This window comes from Watersipora subatra, chromosome 7 (genome assembly GCF_963576615.1).
Source record: "Watersipora subatra chromosome 7, tzWatSuba1.1, whole genome shotgun sequence".
NCBI lineage: Eukaryota > Metazoa > Bryozoa > Gymnolaemata > Cheilostomatida > Watersiporidae > Watersipora > Watersipora subatra.
Genome location: NC_088714.1, coordinates 52633499 through 52639498, shown reverse-complemented (window position 1 = coordinate 52639498; position 6000 = coordinate 52633499).

The window sequence follows — 6000 nt, the reverse complement described above, 5'->3', positions numbered from 1 at the left end:
AGGGACATATTAGTAATGTTTTTGTAGATAGTTTAGTATTCTCACTGGAATTGACCGATAAGAAATCAATCAGTGTACTGAAACAGTCGCGAATATGTTTTTTTAATTACCAAACTAAAAAAAACTAATGTCATAAAAAATAATAAAGGAAAAGCACTCAATCATCACTATAATAAGAACAGCGTCTGTTCACCTGTACGAAGCCAAGCAAAAGCTGGCAAGCATACTAATACACTATTATAGGATATTAGTTGAATGTCCGACGTAGGCTGGGTAAGAAAAAAGACTTTACACAGAAAATTTATTTTTATTTAACATATTGTAACAATTACCATTTAAACTTTATATCAAGAAAAAAGTGTTTTTTGCAGTTCAAATAATTTAGGACAGCAAATAAAGCAGCTGTAAAGGTTTTCAAACACCTGTAACTTTCAAATGTCATATCATGAGAAAAATTTTGCTGTTGAAGTGAATTAAGAGGAAAAATAAAACAATTGTAAAAGTGTTTAAATGTAAATGTGAAATAACCAGCAAGTAATGGCTAAATAAAGTTTGTTTAACTACAATTAAAAGGAAAAGTGTATGTGTACACAATAATCATATTTTTGCACTATTAGCTGCTACTTTTGTCAGATGTTTTAGGCAATGTGGCTTATTTAGAGGCTGCGGCTATTCTGTGGTTTTTTTGTTCACCCCTATAGGCACATTAACCAGAATCTCTGGTTAGCGCGCCTTTAGCGGTAAAAGAAAATAGAAAAAGTACCTAACAGTACCGTTCTGTTAGGCACTGAGTTAAAAAGCGGCGGTTAATACGGAACAGTGCCCAATGGCACTGCTTTGTTTTAACCATCAAAGTTGCTGCCATATTAAACAGCACTGCCATGAGTTCTGTGGCCTATACAAAAGGTGCTGTGTATTATTTTATTATCGTTTTTTTTAAATAAAGCGGATGCGGCTTATATAGAGATGCGGCTAATATAGTCTAAAAAATAGTGTAGGCTATATGGTTTTAATTCATTTTGGGGTCGGCATCAAAAGGCGAAAATGTTGTATAGAGTGGTACAGAAATCTATAGTAATTTTGTAATGCAAACACCCCAAGGTAAAAATCATCAAAATTTATATACGAGAATGCCTATCATCTAGAAATGAGACATCGAGGATTTGTAGCTTGCAGCTGTACAGATACATTTGAAAAAGGACAATTTTCCATTGTTTTCATCAGGTTGCTAATATTAATTCTGTCTGTGAATAGTTTTCATTGTAACATTAAATTAGTATAGAAAATCAAGCATGCCATAACCATTTAATAGTTATTTAATTAGGAATAACTGTTGTTTGTTTTGTAAATAGTTTAGTATTTTCACTGGAGTCTATCAGCAACAAACCAATAAGTGTAGGCCTTAACTAGGAAAAACAAGGTGTCAAAGTATGTCCTGCAATAGATAAACAGTTGGTTATGGTTCCAACAATGTGATGTCATAATTATCATTTAGCCTTAGGCTGTCTATCCCTTTCGCTGCCATTGAGGCTGCGTTTTTTGTGACAATCGATGTTCTTAAACCCAGAGAGCGCTAATAATGAACTAGGGTTCTAAATATTCAACAATGCCTGAGTGATCGTGCTAACGCTCGACCAATACAAACACCTATTCTGAGTTATTAGATTTTGGGTGATTGTGGAAGTATAGATGCTGTTGTAGTAGTAATATGATCTGAAGACTTCGTATCGCTTTCCATGCTGTTTTATAAATATGATTATGCTTCAATAAGTATACTGTCATTGATAACGGTAATGAAATCACATCAATTAAATTGTGATCTGCAGTGGCGTGGCCCTAGGGCTATATGTGAATTGCATTCTCGCGAGATCATGCAAGGCTTGAAATTAATTAACCTCAGTCGTGTCCCTCAACGTCACAATAAAAAGGGTTGGGCGAGTGCATAGTATCTTTGGGGAAACATAGAATGGTGCTTGGAATTTGAGCTATTTATCATATAAATAATCTGTACATGGAGAGTTAAGGACACTGATTCCTTTGTCACCTTTATTGGTTTTCTGGAGTTTTCCTACCTCTGCCTGCCACAAGCGTAATTATCGTAGTTGATAAATAAGCGGTAAGAGTACACAACACCGAATATGACTATTGTGACGTCTAAATTTGCGAACCTATACCATTGAAAATTTCTGTCATAGAGCTTTGGGGTAATCCTATAAACACCAAACAATGTCTGTCTCACCATGTCAAACAATGGCTCATGTGAAAACCAAGATATTGAAGAGCCTGAATAAGCTAAAAAAGTACTGATATAATTGATGTTCGTTAACATTTGATGATAACTACTCCAGCCCTACACTAAACTTGTATTACTTGAAGATAAGAGATAAGCTACATTCATCTTAGTAAATATAGCTACTTAACTAACTGAAAATGACTATCTCAAAGTGGACATTGCTATGTTTGTGTTTGAGCTACTGCCATGAACTATAAAAAATTCAGCTGCCTTTCTTTATCCAGTTCATATGTTTAACAATTGAATAATCCTCAAAGATTGCTGTCACACGGGACTCTCTGAAAGTTTGAAGAAACTCCTGGTAGTCAGAAGTTACTATCTGCTGTAAAACCTTCAATTGAACACCATTTCGCTCTATTTTTCAATCCTTCGTCTATAGTGGTGGTCAATTGGAGGCGGCATTCAAATAAAGGCCGGCAGTGAAATTTTCAAATGGCTCATCAGAATTTTGGAAAGATAAATTTAGCCCTATTACGGGCAAAGTGAATGACGCCTATATTTTGTTCTTTATTTTCAGTGGAGCGATATTTAACCTTTCAGATGCAATAAATCTGCTAACTTACCTCCAACTTGGCAAAGATCTTTTAATAAATATTCACTGAAAAACCAAGAAATATCTCTAACAGTTGATATCTATTGCTTGTAATAGACTTGCGATGATATTGTAGCCTGGGTCCTTCTTTGCCATTTGTTGGAGCTTTCAATTTTTAATTCATTCTAAATCTGAAGTAGTATTTTTGTTCATATTCACCATTGTTGCATGAAAGCTCATCGCACTCATTTATATGTTTGCTATAGTTTGCAGCCAGAACTAACTTTTTATGTGCAATAGAAAATGTGTTACTAGCGTTAATCAATTGTATGATCAAGTTACCGCAATGATGCTATCAAATAATATTCTATAAATTTGCACATTTGTTAGTTTTACAATGATAATCTATCATATCCTACAAATATTTCTTTATGAACAACTGACATAAACGAAACGTACTTATAGTACATGCAGAAACATAAATTAATGTTTTTAAAATGAAATTATTTGCATCATTTGCTCAGATAGCTGCGTTTTGATTGATGCTTTTGATGGAATGAACATCTTATCGTTGCCCAATAATTTCCACAATATCTTCTGACCTCAACGTTTTTTCTGCACTGCTAAACTAGCCGATATTACTGTTGAAATTAGTTTTTGGCAAAGCAAAACTTTTACGTGTTGCATTTAGCACAAATGCAACACGTAAAGATTTCACTCGCTAACCGTAACCTTTAGCCCAAAACTAGCAACCCGTTTTTTGTAAATGTACATTGAAGTATTAGGACTACGTTAAACAAGAAACTACTATTCGCCTGAGACAGTATGTAATTATTTCTATGGTGTTGTTTTCAAAGTTCATCTACCATCGTAAATTTAAACAATTTCTTATATATGTACTTGGAAGTATCAAGACCGCGTTAAACAAGGAACTAATATTATCCTGAGATCGTTATTGACTATTTTTCTGGTGTTGCTTTCAAAGATTCAATGAAAAAAGCGAGAAGCTTTCGAGTTGAACAACGAAAGAATTGATTGTTATTAATGTAAACGATTAGTTATTAATACGATTTTGTAGAAACTTTTCTACTGATCACTTGATATTACGCGTTCACATAGATAAAAGATAGTCAAAGTGGCAGTCAAATGGAAGTAGTGTTCAAATAGAGGGTGGTTCACAGTCTGGGCACATTTTTTGCTTCTGAGCGTTTTAGCAGCGAAAAAGTTTTGTCGATTTTAATTTTGAAACATCTCAGCATTCAAGCTAATTCGAGCATTAAAAACAATTTCAAATGATAGAATAATGTCCACACTTTCTGAGAGATTTAACTAAAATTTGGTGCAAGTTTATCTTTAAGGTTTTTAACTCTAACAGTACTATTACATCTAATACGTGAAACGGGTATCAGAGAAAATTTGTTTCCTGAAGTTATCTCCCCTATTTTTTTAAATAAAAACTATTAATATAATTAAAAAACTAAAATTTGTTACGCAACAAACTGATAAACGTAAAAAAATATATTTGTAAGTATTTTTACGGTAACTTGGTTTGTTAAAAACTGAAGAAAATGAAGTACATAATATTCGCACTAGAAATCCCTGATACGCTAAAGGATCGCGTTAAATCGCGTAACGTCATTTCATTAGAGTACGTTTGAAATAGCGTACGATTGTGAGTTCATCTATCACGAGCTATATCTACAGTTGACGATAAATATCATAGAACCAATCTTTGATTGTCCTCTTGAGTCAACCAATATGTTTCAGTGAGGCAATTGTAGTGTTAGAACACTCACCAGTGGCCTCCGGTCCGATCAGTGGTTTCACTGTTGGTACTGGCAAAAACCAAGAAAACAAGATTCATGTATAAGTTAATTACTTATAGGTATGTCCCTAACAATTAATGAGGGAGGTATCAAATAAGTGTTGGTTTTTATTTACCGGTAAACCTAAGGAAATGTGGCGTGGGTACTACATTTTACAGATGTAGCAATACATTCTCTGCTTGGCCTGCTCTATTGATAGGCTTTTTATGAGAAATTCAGTATACTTCATATATTATACCTCCTTGTCTTAACACGCTGTTTCTTGTGTCACTTAAAAATTGCTTTCTAGTCTTGGCATGTTTAAAACTATTTGTTAAGGAAAATCATTTCACGATTTAAACAATATGCTCTTCTAACATTCGTATAAAATGGATTGTGAGCAAAAGGAGATTTAACTTTATAATATTACCTCTTTGAGATGAAAGAGTTATAGAAATTTCCAAAAATTAAACAAGACTTTGTATAAGATGTATTTTTAATAATGTTGTTATTTCTTATACTATGTACCTAACATTATTGATATAAGAAGCCTACAGATAACCAACAACTAACTTGTTACTAAGAGTAGATACAGACAACAGTTGAAGGTTTATAAAAGAGTCCATAGTGTAGGATACCATGGTAAGCATTCATCATCAGCTAACATAAGACCAAAATATGACGAGGACTTTTATGAAATAAAATACAACTAAAGCTTTGTCAAGTTGAAGCGATCAACAAGATATATTAACAATGATGCGATGTGATAATTAAAGTACATATATAGAGAACCACAGGTGAATGGTCGCACTTTATATTTCTATTACTGGTAAGCGTCGTACTTCTACGCTATCAAGTTCGCAAATTAACATGCCATCATCAGCAGATTTTTGTAGCAGCGTTTAAACTTTTGTGAACAAGATGTAAGCAAACAGGTTTCATGGTAGTCGAGACCCTACACTTGTATGAAACCTTCACTTACAGTCTCCCTGGCTCTCCTAGTAATAGTACAACTTGCCTGCATTTTATGTTTACACTTGAAAGAGAACCAACAGAGTGGGATGAACAAGCTCAAACTATTTATTGCAAAGGATGGTCAATGAACTAAATTTTAAAATAAAATAATCCAATGGATATGACCAGAAGGAATAGCAAATAGTGATTAAGATATTACGATTGAAGATGAAACACTGGTTGAGAAAGGTGCCAGTAATGCGACGGAAGAAACAAAAACTTACAGTGGGACTAGTCATTCACTGAGTTGGAGTCACATTCTTTTTAAAAGAGGCTTTCAGGAAGGTTGTTCTTATCTTGCGATTACATTACTGTGATACAAACAACTTTTATTGCATATACAGCGCATTAGTAAA